This window comes from Anser cygnoides, chromosome 17 (genome assembly GCF_040182565.1).
Source record: "Anser cygnoides isolate HZ-2024a breed goose chromosome 17, Taihu_goose_T2T_genome, whole genome shotgun sequence".
NCBI classification, from domain to species: Eukaryota; Metazoa; Chordata; class Aves; order Anseriformes; family Anatidae; genus Anser; species Anser cygnoides.
The window spans coordinates 230,579-251,487 of NC_089889.1; the positions used below are offsets into that span (position 1 = coordinate 230,579).

The 20,909-nt window shown below is 39.3% G+C and overlaps 1 protein-coding gene across 6 annotated transcripts in view; it reads right to left on the bottom strand.

Annotated features, from left to right (window-relative positions):
* Positions 1-20,909, bottom strand: part of ZNRF3 (zinc and ring finger 3) — a 112,093-nt gene that overhangs the window by 55,314 nt on the left and 35,870 nt on the right. The window contains exon 2 of one of the 6 annotated variants that reach the window (XM_066978789.1): positions 3,088-3,298. The exons of the other annotated variants lie outside the window; for them this stretch is intronic. The gene's annotated coding sequence lies outside the window, so the exon portion shown is untranslated. The remainder of the gene's footprint in view (positions 1-3,087; positions 3,299-20,909) is intronic. 6 annotated transcript variants of the gene reach the window in all.

Genomic DNA, 20,909 nt, shown 5'->3' on the forward strand with positions numbered 1-20,909 from the left:
CAGCAAGAGGTCATCTTCAAAGGGCTGGTTGCCAAGGGAGGCCAGTGGAAAGAGCACAGGCATGTCCCCATCAAAGTCCAGCAGCTGTGAGAGAGCCATAGAGGTGCAGCTTCCCCTGAGGCTGGAATGAAGTTCAGAGACAGAGGATAGTGCTGGAGCTGCTCTAGCCAGCAATATAAAATGGGTAGCTTTGCAATTTGCAAGAGGGAAAGTGCAAGGGAGAAAGGGCTATGATATTTTAATCCTTCTCTCCACCCAGTTTTGCATTTCAGATACTTGAATTACTGTTTAGACTCATCCAGATATATCCTGTTGAATCACTGCAGCAGTAGGCAGAAGTAGGTAGCAGGCAACACCAAGGATGAACTTTCTGCTCAGTTCAAAATTAAAACTGGCTCACTGACTACAAGTGAAACAGACAAAGAAGGTACAGCAGACAATGTGCAGCCAGTTGTAGTTTCATTACTTCTCAGAGAAAATAAATATGTATTGTCATAGTTGCAGCTTGGGAGATAGTTCCACAATAAAAACTGCCTTCAAATATAACCCAGCAAAGCATGTATCACTTTTCTTCGAGAAAGAAGGAGATGATAATACAGACTTCTAGCCACCTGCACCATTTGCATTAAAAAACAAACAAACAAAAACCTAGAATCCAGCTTACAACCACAGATTCTTGTTCTGATAATTCTCTGAACTTCGAGTCTTTGTATTAAATGAATACATAAGGATCTTACATAAAAATTAAAAATTAATCTCCTAGTCCTCAAATGTAGGAAAAACATCTGCAAATGCAAGCAGCGAAATCTAACAGTTTAAGTAAAATAATAAAGAATAATCAAAATTGTGCTATTATGAAAAAAAAAATCCAAATTACAAAATTACAATTCTGAGTTTTGTAATTCCCAAAAGCTAGGGACTATTCTGTTTTAGAAAAATGACTGTCAACCTCCCTAGGCAAGTGACATAATTAGCCTGCATAACTTTAAAATATAATTGTTGAATTATCAGGTAATGGTAGGACAGAAATAATTTCATTGCATTTACCTCCCAATTCATGCCTAGAATCCTCCCCAAAACACACAAAGACAGAAAGCAGCTGGCACTTGCTAAGAATGAACAGACACACTTCTATTATATGCATTTTGGATGGAGAACGGCATGAAGTTTCAGTTGATGTCAGCAGAAAACAGTAACTCCAGTGAAAATTCAAATGTCACAGTTATACATGGTCTGAACAAATACTCTAGGTTGCAATACAAAGTTTGATGGAAGTTTTAACATTTAGAAAGTTCTTGATTACCACCTTGACCAAAAGTCAGTCTGGAAGCACCACCAAGGAAGCAAAAGTTGCATCAGCGATAAAGTATTACTCCTGCACTTCTGTTAGTCATCATGAAAAAAGTTTTCAAGGCCAAAACATGATAGTTAATTCCCTAAAGATGCACTATATTTCTTTGGTCAACATGTGAATTAGTCTTTGAATCACAGAATCATAGAATCGTTTGAATTGGAAAAGACCTTCCAGATCATCCATATACCATGTCCATTAGTGCCACATCCACACATCTCTCAGATACTGTCAGGGATGTGGACTCTACCACTTCCCTGGGCAGCAGGTTCCAGTGCTTGACAACCCTCTCTGTGAAGAAAGAATACTTATATAAAGGCTCAATCAAGATTCTATAAACCATACAATCTTATAGGTAAAATAAATTTCTTCAGCCTGTGTCTCAGATGCTCTACGTTTTTGAATATTACAAAAATACCAATGACCTTCACATCCACAAGGCACATTAGACAACCTAACACAAAATACTGAATTTCTGTATTTCAAAGTGATGTGCAAATGCTGATAAAAAAAGCCTGTTGTTAGCAGACAAATTTAGTACACAGGAGTTCATATCAGCACTGGAGGGTTTTAAGAGATTGAAAACTCAGGAGATGTTGAAAACCTTATATACTGGATATTTATTCAGAGTTTTATATCTTTAACAGCAGAGCAGACAGTAAGGAGGAGTTTGTGTGCACACAGTGAACCAGGCTCTGCCTAGACCACACAACAGGGTGACCAAATGCGTGGTGTTGTGCTTAACTGATGTTTGCTACTACGGTTTCAACATACTGAGTACCCCAGAGAAGAACTTCCTTGACAGCTGAAACAGTGTATACCAGCTCTGTTTCCTTCTGTGAGAACTCCTAGAACGGCTTACTGTCAGGAAAAAAAAATTACCATCTCTTTGAGATTGTACTTCAGAGATGTGCTCTCAGTTCAGTGGTGACAGAAACAATTTCTCCATTCTGAAAACAAGTATCACATTCCTGAACCACAGGCCCAGCTGAGGTCATCTGTTGCATCCGTTTGTCTCATCCCCCAGACTAGATTTTCCAACATCCAATTTCTTCTTCTACATTGTCTCTCAGTTGCTCCCCCTACATTGCATTACTTCTAAGAGATCTTCTTTATTCCTCTCTCTTGATATAAAGCTATTTGCACTGCATACTCTGTCCAGTCTTTCCCCACTCCTCCACCATAAATGACTCCCTATGTCCCTGTTTAGACCTAGTCTACTGAAAATCCCTTCATAAACCTGTCTTATGACATATGAGGAAGAAAAATACTGAAATCAGCTATAGATTTTATGGGTATTAACCACATATTTTCCTTCATTATGTGGCTACAGAACTACACCACTTTGGACACCTCCCCTTCTTAACTTTTGCAAGCATTTCTCTAAAGTTTAATCTTTAAATTTTCTAGATGAATGAATAAGTACGTGACTTGAGGATAATTATCATATTCCTGTATTGTTTTATCCTAAATTAGAAAGTACTCTCCCTCTCTCTATATTTAACTTCAGCTTACATTGCAGCAACCAAAACACTCAAGAATATGTTTGTGATGTTTTTTCCAATCTGCAGATAGAGTTCAATCTTAAATAATTTTTCAAAGTTTACCTTTAAGTCAGATTTGTGTTTACGTTTCATGGGCTTTAAGCCATCCTGGAACAATACACAAACAGCAAGAGCATATAGGTCAGGTAAACTTTACTTAAGTTTTTTTTTCAAACTATAGCTGTTACATACCTTCTTATATCTCTGCTCTCCTATTTGGTTGTGCTCCAGCTTTTCCTTCTCTCTCCTCTCCTGTCTCCAAACAGGTATAGCCTCCTCTTTGTTTCTAGAATGTCTCTTCTTCGTTCAGCATCTAGTTGTCAAGAACTTATCTCTGCAGCATCCTTCATGCTCTGCCCCTGCTTTGCACTCAAATCCACTGGACAAAGTCCAAGCATTGCATCTAGTTTTAAACACAGTTATGTCAGATCCAATGTCACCAATACCAGCACAATTTCTCTGACCTATTTAAAATGGAAATAGAGATGAAGTAAAAGTCTCTGCTGCAGTTACCTGAGAGGAGGCTCTGGAATAGGCTGTATGCAAAGGAACAGAACCACCTTTCCTGGAAGACAAGGTGACTTTCTCATCATACTTTGGCTTATCTAACAGTAGGAATTTGATGCATTTCCAGACTGCTCTGACATCCCTTCCAGCCCTAAACTTCCAGGATTCTGTCAAGGCCTCTCCGCTTCTGAGCCTCTAAGTGTAAGCAATGTGGCTCTCAGGAACACACCGGCCAACCTCTGTTATGCATCCGTGTTATGTCCTCACTGCTCACTTGATGGCTCCTGAGATCTGGTGCCCCCAGGAACACACACACACACACACACACACACTTGTATTACATGGCTGCATTACTTCATGGTGGGAGGAACAGACAGTGAGAACTACTCACTGGATTTAATCCTAACAGAGGATGGAGGCAACTGGATTTCTGCTCTAGCTAAGTCATTTCCCTTTAAGACTGGATAGAAACCAATCCTCTCTCCCTTTGCTTAACTTCCTCATTCTCAGTATAGGGAAAGCATGCACACAACCAGAAAGGAGCGGAGTACTTAAAAAACCAACCAACCAAAACAAAACAAAAATAAACATGAGTTGTGGCCAGTATTAAGGCATATAAATCTGGTGCAAAGAGTTGTTCCTGAAAACAGATTACAGATTAATGTATTTTTTTCCCATTAAAGAAAATACCTGGTATACTGGCTTCTTCATTTCAGATAAAGTAATGAGTAACAGCACTGTTTTCACAAGAATTTAGTGAACATTGAGACCTTCTACGCTATCAGATGGGAAGAAACACTCAAATCCACCAGAAAAAAAAATGCCCTTCTTAAAAACAGCCACCTGATGGCAGCCTATGGCTTTAGTCCTATTGTTCCAAGTGGCAACTGGCAACCATTTTGAATGAGATTAGCTCTACACTGAATCATCGCGGAAGAATGTTCTGTAGTAGGGTGCAAAAAGAAGGACTTTGAAATAAAAAGCTATTCTATATTCTAACATAGCATACTGTTGAAATAGTCACTGCAAATATCCCCATTTCGCATACTGTGAAATGCTTCTTCCTTCTTCCAACCTCAATTTGATCTATTTCTCACAGTAAATAACCAAGTCAGATGTAAACTGCAGGTCTCCACAACTCAGTCCAACTCAGTCCAGTGCACTGTTCAAAACACTTCATCAGCATACAAGGCCGATGTATGGTTTCACAGTACAGCTCACAGTCTATGCTTTGACATCTTGAACAAGAATTCTATTCTGCACTCAAGAAACTAGCAAACCTTCTTACTCTTCAATCTTTCAAAGGCACTTGTAGAAACTTAGCACTTCGTTTCTGAAGGATCCATTTTATATTACTTAAACCAACAGTAATGAAAGTCTCTGAAATTCTGGAGGCCTGATACATTTTGTTTTCATTACAAAGAGGTTAATTCCCTCATCTAAGAGCAAAATTCAACTGCACTTTAAATACAGAACTGCAACTTGTAAAATAGAACAGCTTTCCTCAGCTTCTTCTCTAACACAATATTAATGTACATGCTTATGATATTATGACACCCTTAAGTATGGGAGGAAAAACAAACATTCCAGAACTTTCTAAACTTCAAAATTTACCTAAGAATTTTTTTTGGTCCACATAATTTTCTCTGACATTGCTGTTCTAAATGTTCGCTTTTATCTAAATTGTATAGGAATGCTCAGGCTGGAGTATCCAGTGTCTCATACTTCAAGTGCTAAATTTAAGGTAACCCATTCAGCCTTAGTTTAGGTTCTTGCGCTGAACTTTGGGATATGAAGAAAGTTTTCCCTCCTTCCTTTCCCATCTCTTGCTGGATTCCCTCTCCAAACGGCCACGAATGTGGGACCTACTCTCTCTTTGAGACTACTCCATCACTTCCTCTCTTCCACACAGACTTTTTTTTTTTTTAAAAAAAAAAAAAAAAGCTCCCGTACCACTGGCATACAGCCCACTCTAGTAAGTCCAGCAGCAGAGCTTACTGGCTTGGTTTTAGTGCTATGTATCTACAGTTGGCACTCCTCACCACTGAGGTATGCCTCGCTGATTGGCAAATCAGTAGTGTAAACTGTACTCCAAGAATGCAGTGGTGTGGGACGAATGACTGCCGTCTGTAGGATGTTTCACTCACATATTATAAAAATTGGACAGTGTGCAGCGAATGAGGTAAGATTCTATGAGAAAAGAAAATACAATGTTGTGGTTAAAGCAGCTGAATGCTTCCCAAGAGAGTGAATTGCTTCCTCTGCCACAGAGTTCCTACGCAGTGTTGGGCAAGTCATAAAAGCAGCCATAAAGGGTGTGACCAAAAATCCAACCGGCACAGTATCGTATCTCCAACAGCGGCCAACTGCCTAAGTATAGAGAACAGAAGCAGAACAGATGCAGAATGATTCTTCTTTTGATACAGACTCTTAACTGATGTTACCAATAACTAAAAAACTTCCAGACTTCACCAAGAATACTGTGTTTAATAGTAAGTAACACATCTATGTTCCATAACTTTGCCTAATCCCTTTTAGACGATGCTCATGCTTTTGGCTTTTACACCATTCTACAACAAGGTAACACAGTTTTCCATGTTAAAAATATACACCCTTTTTCTAATTCTAATGCTGCTTCAAGAATTTCATTCATTGGGCTCTCCAAGTCCTTAAATTGTAAGGAATAGCCAATAATTAATTGTTCCTTAGTCACCAGACTTTATTCAAAGTCTGTTACCAACAGTCTCTTTTCCAAGCTGTTCTAAGTCAGTCTTTTTTGGTGGATGCCACTCCGCTGAATCATGAGGTTGCCCCACACCGTGTGATCTTCCTGCTCCTTTGTCTAGTCTGCCTTTCCAATTTGAAGATGCACTGACTTGTACTGCATGCAATATTCAGGTGCTTGGAGGCCACTGGTATCCACGAGGACTGCTGTTTTCCTCTCTGCTCCTTTCCTAATAACTCCAATATTCTCATAAAATTTTCAGTGCTGCTTCTACTGAGGTCATATTTTCAAAATAAACTTTATCCTTAAGATGGAAAAGAAATTTTAGCCACAACTTTGAGAAGTCTTTTAGAATCCCTCCTTGCTCCTCTTGGTGAATGTCCCTGGGTATGTATTACAATTAACCAAGATCCTTCCCAGGATGAGCACTGATACTGAACCCACTGTATATACAGCTGTGACTTGCAAATGAGAATCCCTTTGACCAAGGTCCTTGCATGGCGCATTCAGCCAGAGATATACACAGAGCACGGTCTATAAAAGCAAGTTCAATGGGATCTGTGCCTGCTAACAACATAAACAGAAAAGGCTAGGCATTGTGAAAATAACAACCACACACACAAACAAATCTCTGTACTCCTCAGCTAGGGAACTGCTAACTTTGTCTATAATATTAAAAACACAAATAAAAGTCCCTTCATTTAATCAGGGATTTTAAATATAGGTTGGTTATATGTCTACAGAAAGCTAATATACATTGTGAGTACCAAAAAAAGGTCACAGGAAAAAAACACCTGTGTGAGACGAGCTGGGGTTAGGATGCTTTGGTGACTGTCATACCATGTATGGCCTCTGTCAGTTAGCTAAAAGCAGGCAAACCTACTTGTCATCAGTCTTCAGAGAGATTATTGGTTCTAACATACTATACCATATTTTGGCTTCTTGCTAGTACCTAACGCCATGAGATAGCGTTACCCCCCCCCCTTTTTTTTTTTTCAGAACACCTCAAACCATCATAGCTACTACAGTAATAAACTAACTTATTACTGACTTCAAATCTTTCTCTTACTGCCACAACAGGAAGCAATTTCAGGCCCAGGAGCCTGAAATAAGTTAGTAAAGATTTTTCAATGTTAAGGAGTCAGCCCCTTACCCCCACTATTCTTCATTGCTGTCAGCCCGGTATTAGCATTCAACTCGCCATTTAACACGTTCACCCAGACTAATAAAGGTTTTCTGTGCAAGAACACATCATCTTTCAGTAAATAACTTTTTAAACTAGCTTGCTATGCTGGAACTTGATCCTGTGCACTGTAGATACATGCATGCTAGTACTTCAGCTGATAAACTCCTCTTTCTATCCTCTGTCAATCCAAAAGACAAAGGCCAAGACCTCCACAACATTTAATGCTGTTCATGTCAGGCTTTAAGGATGTGTTTCGTTATCAGCCTAAAGCAATATGCTTTAAAACACGTGGGTGGAGGAAGAGCTGTGGGGAAGATCTCCCTCTTCCCTCATACTGACCACTGCTACCTGGGCTGCTGTAAGTAATCTTCCCTAGTTTTTCTTGGATGTGCATGGTCCTGTTTTGTCATCAGCTCTGATCATACATAACTGAACTCATTATTCCGAAGATAAAAACAAGTGATTGACAACATTCATGGATTTGTATCTGCAATGTCATTGCTCAATTAAAAAAATATAGCACACTCTTTCCTAGATTACTAATCTTTTCCAGTTTCTTTAAACAAAGAAAATTTAAATGAACAAATCTGACTGCAGTTAACAGTGGTACAGCTCAGTTCCTATAAAACTCTCTAAAGCTGAAGTCTGAGTAAAACCTGTTCAAGATCAAACTCATCTGCTCACTATCATCATCAACTTCCTGTTCATTCACAAGTATAGGAATGGTTACAATAGGGCCATCCAGACAAAAGATGGCTTCACAGGGAATGTATTGCAGAGCAAGACATTACATCAGACTAACACTCCTTTGTACAAAGAGCTCTAAACATTAAAAGCAGCTAAAGACCATGCAGCTGCTGCACAGAATTTGAAAGACAGAAAGAACAATTACTTCCTGGCAACACTTTTTCCCCTGCAGCTCAAAAAAGATCTATGGAACTTATGCTGAACAGTAGAGAATGAGACAAAATTCTGGAGATTTACTCTTCTTCCTCCCATTCACGTTAGCAAGCAATTTAACTAGGTGCCAACTAAACTGTTTTTCTAGACCTCCTGCACTGTGACACAACAACTCTGACACTTTTGCTCTCCAAAAATAAGTACAGTGTCATAGTATGCCCTCACAAGGCCAAAGCAGATCTTCCCCTTGCTCTCTCAAATTCAGACAAGCAATCTACAAAGTAACAGGATGGAAAAAATTGTGGAAGAAAAAGACATCAAGAGCTCTTACGTATTAGTTAATGCTAATAGGAAATTCTAAGGCACAAGCTGGCGGAGCCTGGAAGCATGTACTGCAGAATCCTCACCATGTGCTTGCTCTAATCTTATATTCCTTCATAAGTATCTGCCACTAGATTCTGCCAGAGAAAGTCATTGGAGCAGATAAATTTTTAGGTTAACTTGGTGTGGCAGTTGTGCTAATTCACTTGGTTGGATGAATCAAAAGATACTGCTGACAGAATTGGCAGCCCAAACTCAGTAAAGCACTCAGGAAATAAGCTAAAAACTCTTTTTTCATTCTATTGCTCACTAGCAGCAGAGGCATGGGGATGCCATATTGATGGTAGAACTTTCCAATGCATCTTCTTCTTTGGATAGAGAAACCTCTGCTTTACCAACTGTTGTCTATTAAAATAGACCGGAATCATGTGTCCCCCACAAATCTGGTTAGGATTCCCAGAAAGGAATTATTTTAAACCCATTGCATACGTTCCCAGAAAGCCATGGTAACTGCTAGGATTCCCATCCCAGAATTTCTCTCTAGCCTCTCCATTTCGTGAGGGTAAAGTGCCTGCAGCATTAACAAAAGTGCATGTCAGAGCCCATCTCAGAGCACTGTAAGATGTGCAAATTTACTGGTGCCTGAAGGTTTGGTAACTAGAAACCAAAATTGGTGTATTTCAATTGCACTGACGCTCTTTTACTAGTGTCAAGTATCAAATCAGACACATCTGTGGAAGAGCACTGCAGAAGAGAGGTCCAAGGAGATGGGGGATAGACATTTTGATACTAACCAGAAAAACTGAGAGACTTCCACATGAGACAACACAGGAATGCCACTATCATCTCAGATACTCCACAATAAAGAGGATGCATCCTTTCTTGAGCCAGGAGCTCTTATTAAGGTAATGAACTGAGTTAGCAGACTATAAATGTAGCTTCAACCCTGGAAAGAAGCATGAAAGTCAACAGTCCTCCTTTCCACCATGATAGATTTTCAGACTTCACAGTGCCACAATTTTGGGTACTAATCTGAACTGCACTGTAAATAGTTTCATGGCCATGGGAGAAGGAAAGCTGGAGATTTTATCCACTAGAAATAACCACTGTGGTTTTTGTCATCCTACGATACATTTTGGGACTGAGTTAAACCCATTAGATCTGTCTTTTAAACAATAAGTAAATGAAATAATGAAGAATAGTGAAGTTAGTTTTCAGTTTCAGAATTTTAACAGCTCTCCAGAAACTAACCGGAGAAGCTCTCCCTCCAGTGAGGACTGGTTCAGGCTGTCACACATACATATCCTACGTCTATACCAAGAGCAGACATATGTATGGAGACTTTACTCACGATCCAAGCAGATGATCTCGTTCTGCCTGAGTTTCAAATATGTGGAATCAGTGCAACTACATCAACTAATATACGTTGCCTCTCTGGCAATACTTACTCATTCAGACTTTGTATCATGCCCATATGGTCATATAGGTTTTGCATACCGGCCTGTACTAGCTCTCATCATCTACAAATACACCTTTGGGTGGAAAAGCTGTACTTCCATGCTGTAGCTCACAATTTCACAAAGTTCCCTTTGAAAAGCTGTTCTTTATCACTCACCTTTATAATCAGAATAGAGGTTCAGAAACAGCTCTGTGGCACTTCTGCAGCTGCAGCATACAAAGAGAACTGAAGTTTGTAAAGGAAAAGATTGGAAACTCCTTCCATCCCTACACATCTGTTACAGTAAAGTCACACCTCTATTTTACTTCCTTCTTTCCACACACACGAGAGGGGAAAAACTGTGTCTTATTCATAGTTTGTGCTTGGACAACCCATGCTTCTTGTCAATGAACAAGGTTTATCACTTTCCCTATGACTCCAGCTTGCCTGTACTCCTTTACAAGCAAAACCAAGAAATTTTTAACTGGAGTTCTCAAGAGAAAACAAAGCAGTTTCAATTTTAATAAGGAAGGCAGTCTGAAAACAAGCATTCCTTCCATTGCCATTTTCCTACTTGATCCCACATGGACACCGCAAGTGAGAGAATACCACATGCGGAAGCTGTACACAGTGAAGTAAGTAAAACTGCAACTTTGCAGATATTTCAAAATGCCTGGGCTCCATGCACGGAAATCTTCTAAACATTCAGGTACCCCTGCCCTACCTCCATGGCACACGCTTCACCTCTCTAAACAAACAAGGACCGTCTTTGTGTCTTTGTTTAAATTAAAAAAAAAAAAAAAAACTTGTCTCACAGGCTGTGATTACATCAGCAAGAGCTTTCTCGTTCTATCAATCCTGCCTTACTCAGGCTTTGAAGAGCCTCTGTGTGCTGCTGCCATATGCTTTGATCTTTCTATTTTATGCCCCAGGGCCAGCACTGATAATATCTGCTTTGCCTGCACAGTTTTGGGCAAAGCAGTAGCACCCATTCCTGCCCAAGAGCGGCTTTGTTAACACACTGAGACAGCATGCATGCCCCTGTGACCCCTGAGAGTCAGACACATAAAAACATATGGTAAACATACATATGCCACTGTGACAACATTTGAACAGACTGTATTTTCCTCCTGTTAGGAACTTGTTGAGTGTGACAATTTAGTGTTAGTCTTTCAGCTATGCACAGCAAAGTCACTGTATACCAGTTACACATTCTTGCTTCTCTAGACTCCATTTGGTTAAAGATATTCAGTAATAACACGAAGGCCCATCAACTTACCTCTCTCTTAGCACAGAAGTGGGAAACATCCCTGGCATCAAACTGAAATATGATAATTATTACAAATTGACAACATGGCAAATGGATTGAAGGTTTTCTTTAATTCTTGCACTTGCGAAGCCATATAAAAAGAGCCATGCAGTCAACACATAAGAAGCCAGGCAACTAACTCCTATTTCAAACCAAGGTTCTAACAAAAGGAGCAGCTACAAAATAAAAATCAAATAAAACAAAATAAAACAAAATAAAATAATGAGCTTACAAACTTACTTATATGAGGACAGGGACAAGTTACATAGATTCAGGTAGGAATTAAATGTAAAGCAACTTTCCACATTCCCCCACCCAAAGACAGCAGTATATGAATTCCCTTCAGTTCCTGAAGAAAGAATTTGACAGACTGATGGTTGAGAACCAAGGAAAATAAAGTTCTTTCCTGAAGTCATAAACAGACAGAAGGCTTCCGAGCACAGACCAGTCAAATAAAGCCAGACATTTAATGTCAGCTCCTCATTAGTTGGTTGATAAACTGCTTTTGATCGTCCTTTCTTTGGCAGTGATTGCTAACGGGAATTTTCTTCTCCACAGTTTCATATAACGGTTAAAAAAAAAGTATCTCTCAGATTCAAACCTTCCCCCCCAAAAAGCATACAAGTGTTTTCAAGAACTAATTACCAGAATGCCAAGCATTACCCTAGAAAAGCAGAGAGCAACTACATTTTGTCTAGTTTCACTGCTGGCAGTGGCAGGAAACAGCAAGTGTTCTGGAGCTGAGCTTGCATCAAGTTTCATCTATGAAAAGATTTGCTTTTAAGCAGTATCAGGCAATTTCATTCATAGTTAGCATATAACTATGAAACTAAACATTTCATTCCTAGTAGCATGCTGTATTCAACAGAGAAGAAGGCTTCCTATTGTACAGCACTATAAACCTAGTGGCTTTCCTCAGAAACATGATGTCCCCCAACTTGATTTCAGCCATCCAGGGCAGGTGCCAGAACTCCCATCACCATGTCAATGGTTTCACTGCTAAACTGAGAGTCTATCACGTTACAGATATGGCACCAGGTCTAAGATTTTGCAGGTTCAGGCAAACCAGGGAGAAAAAAAAAAAAAAAGAAAAAAAAAAAAAGACCTCTGAAAGGTCTTCCTAGCACGCACATTATTCAAAGGAGTTTGACCTCTTTCTCACCATTCAGCAGAGGTGAATCTGTGTCACTACAAACAGCAGCAGTGTGTACTTGTGCGTATTTCACTACCAGATCAAATCTGAAGCAGCCAAGGAACTTTCAGTAGGAACCCTATATTTGTCCTGTCTTTATGGGAAAGGATATTTTTAATCTACAATTCTTGCAACCTGTCCCAATCCAACAATTTTCCAAGAATAGCATTTGAAGAATTTCATAAAGAAAGCCTTCACACTGAGACTTTAAAGGCAAGAGAGAAAGAAACCCTGACCTTCTCTGCCATCTCATACTACATTTGCAAGCACAGCTGCCTGTTGCACAGTTAAGCCCACTACAAGCTGCTAGCTGCAACCCCATTCCAGGTTTTACCCTTAGCCGCTCCGCCCGGGACTTCAAAGGAAAAGTATTTTTGTACAGCCCAGCAAGGAGTGTAAACTGCCCAGCTGCTTCCAAAGCAAGATGATTTAACCCTTAAGTAACCAATATGCTATACCTTCCATGGGGGATGTGTGCGTAAAGAAAAAAAATTCACTAGAAACGTAAAAATTAATTTTTTGTGTTAATGTCTTAACTAAAAAGTAACATACCAATAGTTATCTTCCCCCAGCACCACCACATTTTTGGTGGGGAAGACAAATGTAGAGAAACTTTGAAAATAAATTTACAATAGTTACACAGATATGTTATGAAAACTATCAGAATTTAGCTTACATAGCTGCAAGACCCCATCTCTCAATAATGCAAACAGCCAGCTACAAACACCTAAATATCTTCTCAAGTTGAACCCTCCAAGAATCCCAGACATTCAGCACTGTGGTGCAAACCCCAGTTAATTAAATGCCTCCCCTTGGCCTCCCACTCATTCTCACAGCAGTGAGAAGCAGGAGGGCTGGCTTCATCACAAAAGAAATCTCAAATAACACTTTGCAGAAAATATTAAAGCAGCCTGGGTGACTTTATGCTGGGAAGCAATTGGAAAGGTACAGGAAGAGACTAAATGCTGTTCTTCTTATTGGAAAACGGGATTGATAAAATGTCCTTCACTGTGTTTGGGGTTGCTCTTGAAGTTTGAATTTCTATGCTTTGCAATTATTTTCCTGCCATGTGGCACATGTAACGGGTGGACCACACCCCACTACTTCTTGTGTTCCCTTAGTTCTCAATTTTGTTTCGGGTCAAGGTGGTTCACAGTCATTTGTATACAAACACTTATAACTAGCCTTCCATCCACACAGACTCATAGAAAGGCACTCATCTTTATGTTAACTGGTGATGGGTAAACTTTGATCTCAAACAAGCCACTTCATTTTGTCTCACATCAGCATATTCACTCAGGCATTTCAATTCTAGAATATGCAAAAGCTATTAGGATTTAATGGATCCAAACCTCTCTTGGTTATTAAAGAACAGAGGTTTCTACTACATGCAAAACTCTTGCTTATGATGAGGCTGTCCATGCTACTTTTCCTGTTATGCTTTCATTCTACACTTTGCTTTTTGTACTGGAGCTTGTTTGACTTTTGGTTTTGTACAATGTTATGGGCAAATTAAAGCAGTGCCTTCTTTACTAAGGCACATCTGTACTCAAAACACTCAAAACCAGAGTAGATGTCAAAACCTGGTTTGTTGTCAAAGCCTAGTGTCTAACAGAGGGTAGGATATATTTGTGTTCTGAGTTTGGCCATTTCACTTACGAAATTTTCTCTCATACATCTAGCTGATACATCAAATAACTGCAATGTTACAACATTGAGAATTAAATGCATCCAAGTCAACCCCTAGCTATAACTCCTTGCTATGTCAGTTGTTCTCCTGTATCTGCAGCATAGCAAAGGAGTTCATTGGGATTACGCTGCAGATACATAAAAGATGCAAACCCTTCCTCCAAAGGATGAAATGAACACCATGTGCTGCAGCACGAGCCCTAGTGGGGCACAGTGGGGGCTGCACTACCTCCAGGAAAGAGATGGCAAAATGGTTAGAGCACACCATTTGTTTCTTATCATTGTCCAGCCAGAATACTATTTACTCAAAATGTATTCGGAATAGCTTTAATAATAAGGGTTCAGGACTTATGAAAGTAAATAATTGCATGCCAGTTAGCTTCCCACATTGCCTTCTGTCTGTTGGTACAAAAATTTCTCCTTTCCTCCTATTTCTTTACAGTAGCCTCTTCTACTTGGATTATAAATCCCCAGGCTCTAAGAGCAGGACAGAATGATCACTAGAGAAGTCAGGGATGTATATCCCTGCATAAGCAGGGATAAGCAATAAGCATTATTGCTTAAGCAATAAAACACCAAGGGGTCTGTGCATGTTAACTGCACACACCTTGGGTGTATTAAGGAATGAAGTATAGCTGAGTGCCTTTACCCCAGACCTGTGTTTTCTGAATGGCAGCACAGTCTGGAGATATGTTCCTAAAACTATCAGAATCTTAAACATTCAGCCCCATGAGCTGTCTCTCCCAGTTCCTAGGGGTACTGAATTGGTCTCCAGTACCACAGCATCATAGAACAGCTTGGGTTGGAAGACACGTTAAAAATCATCTAGTTTCAACTCCCTGCCATCGGCAGGGATGCCACCCAATAGATCAGGTTGCCCAGGAGTATCACTTCAGTATTTATTTCAGGGAATTGCTGTAGGGAGACTGGTATCCCAGCACTGTTCTCTGCAGGGGTCCTCACATTTCATGAGTTCAGAGGATGTCTTCCCCTCCCTGTGGGTTATCAATCTCCTTTCCACACTCTAGAGGTACAAGCAGCAATATTTGCTGGGGAACACTTAACTCTGAGCAATATCCCTATCTCTCCTGCTTCCCAAGCAGAATGTTGAACACAGACACCTCTCTAACTCACTGGTTCACAACCAAACAGATGAACCATGTGGTGTAAAAAGGAGCAAGCAAGAACAAGAAAGAAAAGCCAGAAAACAGACAACTTATCCTGATATTCAGACCTAAGGACTTGCTCTCAGTTTTTCAGAGCATCTTCGACTCCTTTTTGTGTCCGAAGTAACAGCACAGAGGTAAATATACAGCCATTTTCCATCTGTCTGCTTTTCACCATGGAGTATGCCTGCAAGTGAGACACTGCTGCTCTTGTTCCTTACAAAGGTATAGAATTACAAAGTTTCTGCCAGCAACATCCCTTTCTGCATAGATACGGCTTTGTAGTCCAGGTGTGCATTCACTGGCTGTCAACTGAACAGTTTATTCTTCTACTGCATGGCACCTTTCTTCCCTATTTCATTAACCAGTTAGGCATATTTCAGTTTAAATCAATTGAAATGCTAAGCACAGGTCTGGCTATAGATTTGACATTAGAATCCACTTAACCTATTTGTGTGTCTACATTTTTTTTCTCTCTTCTCCTGAGATGAACTCCAAAATTCTTGGCTGATTCAGAATTTGCCCTTTATGTCTCTGTTTGCACTAGAAAAAAATATGAGTCAGATATGTAAGTTTTCCAAAAAGAAAAAAGCTATCACAGGTATGTTTCTATAATAGTTTCTATAATATGATATGACCATTGTCTTAAGCACTTTTGAGAAGTAGGCTGTTGGGATTAACATACTTGGTTACAAACCGAGTAAGATGTGGCTAAGCTCAGGTGAAATTACATCAATTCAGTGAGACCAACTATAACACATTTTCTAATAACACATCACAGTCTAGGGATTTTGATTGTGTTATCTGCTTTAAAGCGAAAACTGCTTGTATTTGCAATAAACATGTTGAAGTTGACCCAAATACTTCTTCGGGACTTAGTTGGGTGGAACTCTTTCAGCTGTTGGAGAGAAGTCAGCTTCACTGCTTCTTAGGAAAACATTTGTATGCAAAGGCCTTCAGAAGAAGGATTCATGCTGTGCTATATGCATTTTTCACTCTGCACAGGTTCTGCCCTCCCATTTCTCTTTCCTTTTGGCCCTTTTATCTTTCCACCAACAGGTGCTGTGCAGCAAAATGTCAAGTAAGTCCTCAATAATAACATTCTCCTCCAGGAGGCATAAGTGACATTAAAAAGCAGCAATTGCTCTTTTTTTTTTTTTAAAGTGCACATTTGAAAAATTACCAAGGCAATACTTTTTTTACATAATGCAACATAGCATTCATTGCTATACATATTGCAGCAGAAGTACAAGTTGTTTCAAAAAGTATTAGACAAATTCAAGGAGAAGAGGACAATGAAAAGTTAATAAACACAGAACTGTTTCAGGACATTGCTAGGTGCAGCAACTGTTTCAAAAGTTTTCCAAGCCACTGACTGTTAAAAATACCTTCCCTGAACAACCACACTGTTAGCTAAGTGTTATGAAGTGCACTGGAATAGACAAATCTTCATTTTTATTCATCATATGACATAATATTTCGGGAAAGACATCATCCTTTCACCCCCAAAATATGACATCAACTACTTAAGTCTAGCAAACAGTTTTATGGATTTGCCTTTAAACTTCAAATCAGGAAAACAAGAAAACCAGTCATGATCACTGTACTACAAAAGCTCCTAACTGTAATCCTGGTGCAGAAGACTTGTCACACAGCCCTACTAGCAGAGACAGGCCCCAGATGCAGAAAGAGGTCAGACCCAGCATGCTTCTATCAGCGCTGAAAACACCCCTTCTCTGCAAATACACTTGCACCAAAGACTTGTATTTGATAAAGAGCAGAAGTCACAGACCCATCATTCTGGTGCTCAGAGAATTACTTTTAAGTGGGGGAGCAGGAAAGGAAGTGGGAAGACTGGTCTCCGAATGTATCCACTGGTCCAAAAAGAAACGAGTGTCATGCTGAATTCTTGAGTATTGACAAATGCAGGGACAAAGACTATTATAAACACATTAGCCTTCAAACTTCAGCTGTGAATACATCAATTTAAATTCCTGAATTCAAAGCAGCACAAGTCTGAATTATTCCTAAATTGGCAGTTTTATATTTCTCTTCATATTTGTCACTCTAAGGTATATACAGCAAGAGACAGATCTTTGCATTAAAATTGCGAATTTATTTATAACAATGGTACCTCTAATCTCCAATATCCAATCTAACTCCTGCACACAAAGGGGGTTGGGGGTTAAGATTTGTCAGAAAACCTACACAAATTTTTTCTTCATAAATGAATCAGAGAAGCATAACTTCAGAAAAATGAGAAATTCTGTTGCAAGAACAGAACAACACCTTTCATACAGTTCAGTTACAAGAAGAAACACAAAGAAAAACTTACATTTTTCTTCAGAAACTTTTCAAAAATAAAATTCATGAACTTTCGACCAGTTCATGAATAATCATCAGTATTCAAAGCTGATTAGTTTTCTGCTTTTTTTTTTTCCTTTTTCTTTTAGTTGCCAACAGATTTAGCATACAGACTACTGAGATGCAAGAGACTGCATGACAGGATAGTTTCTAGATCTATATCAAAATGGATTTTAATGCAAAGAAAAGATCATGGTTTCAAAGTTGAGAACGGTCAGAACTGAAGATAACCCATAGAAATCTGACCCTCTGTGAACATTCACTATGATAAAGACACTAATTTCTCTTTAATATTTTTCTACAACACCTATCTGTGTATGCAAAATGGACAGACAAAGGAAATAAGGGTTACAAATTTACAGAAGTTTCTTCCTGTAAGAACTCCTTATTTGACTACAGGTTAAAAAGCTACATGTCAAACAATTGTACGCAAACATGAAACTGGCTAAAGTGTATTCCTAGTGTAACTGAATCACACGGCTAAGTAACTTCTTCACAGACCTTCTCTACAAAAGGTGGGTAAGTAACTCACACCAGATCGTAAGGAGGTATCAGCCAGTTCCATGTTATTCAGGATTTTGAATTCCAACTGAAAATATTTAATGTTCCAGTTTCTAGACTACTTCAAAAGTACTGGTAAACGTTTACAAAAGCTGTGCCATTCACTCACCGGCAGCCTGAAGATGCAACACAACTCAACAGATAGAAGACCCTAAAATTCTAATTCTTTCTTCCACAGGCTACTGGAACAGCTTTGGGTAAATCACTACAGCATTTCTTGTACAGAAAAAACAGAGACAACTCAGTCAAGCTGTAACATGAAAACATAGTTGTCACTGTTTCAGACACTTTGGTGCTAGGACTGAGAGCTACAAAAGAAAGTAAGTCACGGGGAATTTGAATGTCATGCAGTAATGTCTGAGCCTGAATGTCAAACATGGTACTGAAGATAGATCCTCATGCTCCAAGCATTACCAGTGCTCAAGTGCAGGCAGGACAGACTCCAAAATATTTGACAACGTCACAAGAAACCACCCATTACCTGGAAGCAGTATTAAGTTTACACAGGCAGTCTTTATGAATGGATTAATTATTATGGGTGCAAAAAAAAAGCAATACAGATTAACTGTTTTGCACAGGTTACTTAGGCAAGGGGATGAGTTGGGCCCAAAAATGCCATTAGGTCATATTTTGAAAATTAAAAGATTGTTTCAATATTTAATTGTGAGAAAATGAAGCTATGACTTTGCCAACAACTTCATTCTCTAATCGTCTTCAATCCAAGCAGCAGCTGGAAATTTTGTATTACAATTTCAGAAACTTGGTTTGGGCAAATTGGCTGGGGAAGGGGGCAGCTGAACACTTCATATTACAAGAATTGCAATACAATGAAAGTTAATGACAAACTTTTAGCACGTGATATGTGCTACAAGACTACTCGGAGGGAAGAAGCCTATTATGCTAACATACTACTGTACTGATGCAACTGTTTATGCAGGAGATACCTTCTTTATGCAACACTAGAGCTAAAAGATGTAAATCTTGTTGTAACTTTGCGATGTGCATGCCCAAGTAGCTAACTTTTGGATCTGCTTTATTTGAACTTTAATTCTATCTGTCAAATCCATCACTTTGACTTTAAACCTTTATGAAGGGCACTGTACTAATTTGCCTTAATCAAGAAAGGTAACGTCTCTTGATATGAGAAATACCAACCCCAGTTTCTCTGCCTGCAACCCATCTGGAATGTAACTTATTTGTGAAATATTGGAACATGCCAGAAATAGTCCCATCTGTAAAATCATCATGAAGGATAACCATGATTCAGCCACCAGTGATCATACTGCACATGACATGCACAACAGGGCTGGGCTAAGAATGCCACGGTTCTAGAACACCTTGCCATTTCCCTTCAACGCCCTTTTACACCTGCTCCATCACAAAACACTATAGAGAAGGCGTTATACTAAACATGGCACTTAAGGAGCAACACATGTAAGAAATTCTCCCTCTCTTCGATTCCCTCTCACTACACCCCGTATCAAACAATAATGAGGGCAACCAGCTTGTATCATGTACATCCTCTGCAAGACTAAAAGCATCACATTTCAAAACAAACCAAAGCTTCATTCTTTCCCCTTGCAAACAAAGATCAATTATGAGGAGATAAATTCTGAATTAGAGGTTTACTGTCATTTTTTCCTGTTTTCTACTTCAGTGTTCACAGGAAATACTTGCAAATATCTTTCTACAGAACCATGAATTTAAATGTCATGTAACACATCTGACATCAAGGATGTAACACATCCTTGAAACTGTTCTCCAAACATAATACTGCAAACTCTAATACACCTTTGTATCACGAGTTACAGCTTAGATTCTCGCAAGTAAACAGAATGTTCTCTCAAAAATATCCACATGTATATTGAAGATTGTCAACAGAAGGAGAAAGAAATAAGAAATAAGGCATTTATGCTGCCTGCTTACTCAGAGGGGGGAAGCATATATAAACTGTCATCTTACACCAGAAACAAGTCTTATTTCAGATGCACCATACAAATTCAATGCACTATTCAGTGCTGTGACTCCAAAGGAAGAAAAAAGGCAGACACCCACTATTTATTGACTCCCTTCAAGACTGGGCACTGGACCATTCCATCAGAACATCCTCCCCACCCCCAGCATCTACTCAGCTGAAAACATTAGGGGTCCTATTTAAATTAGGTCAGAGACCTCCACCATGGACCTGTTCAAGAAAGACCTCTGATGCGGGATTTTCCTTTGTACAGTCCATTTTAAACTGTATTTTTAGAAGTATATTGCTTGAATACTCCAAGTTTCCATCTTCTCCAGTCTTGCACCAGTTTCATTTTGGGGGTTGGTTTTCATTTATTAATATAAGCTTTATTTTCACATCATGTCACATTCAAAAGAAAGCTAAGGTTGCAATACTCCCACAACTTAAACAAACAGTGCACCACTTACAAATGGGCAGAAACATTCTTTAGGTCACTTAGACACATTCTAATAATCCCCTGAGAAGGGGAAAAAATTAAGATAGACTTGAGGATATACCAAGTGTTTGCTGCCTTGTGTAGAAGTTGTTTCAGAAACAGTGAATGCAAATTCAGATAGCTTTTCAAGAGCAGCAACAGCCCCACCTCTCTTCTGAGAATGACTCACAGAGGACCAAACATGGCTCAGAAGAATAAACCAT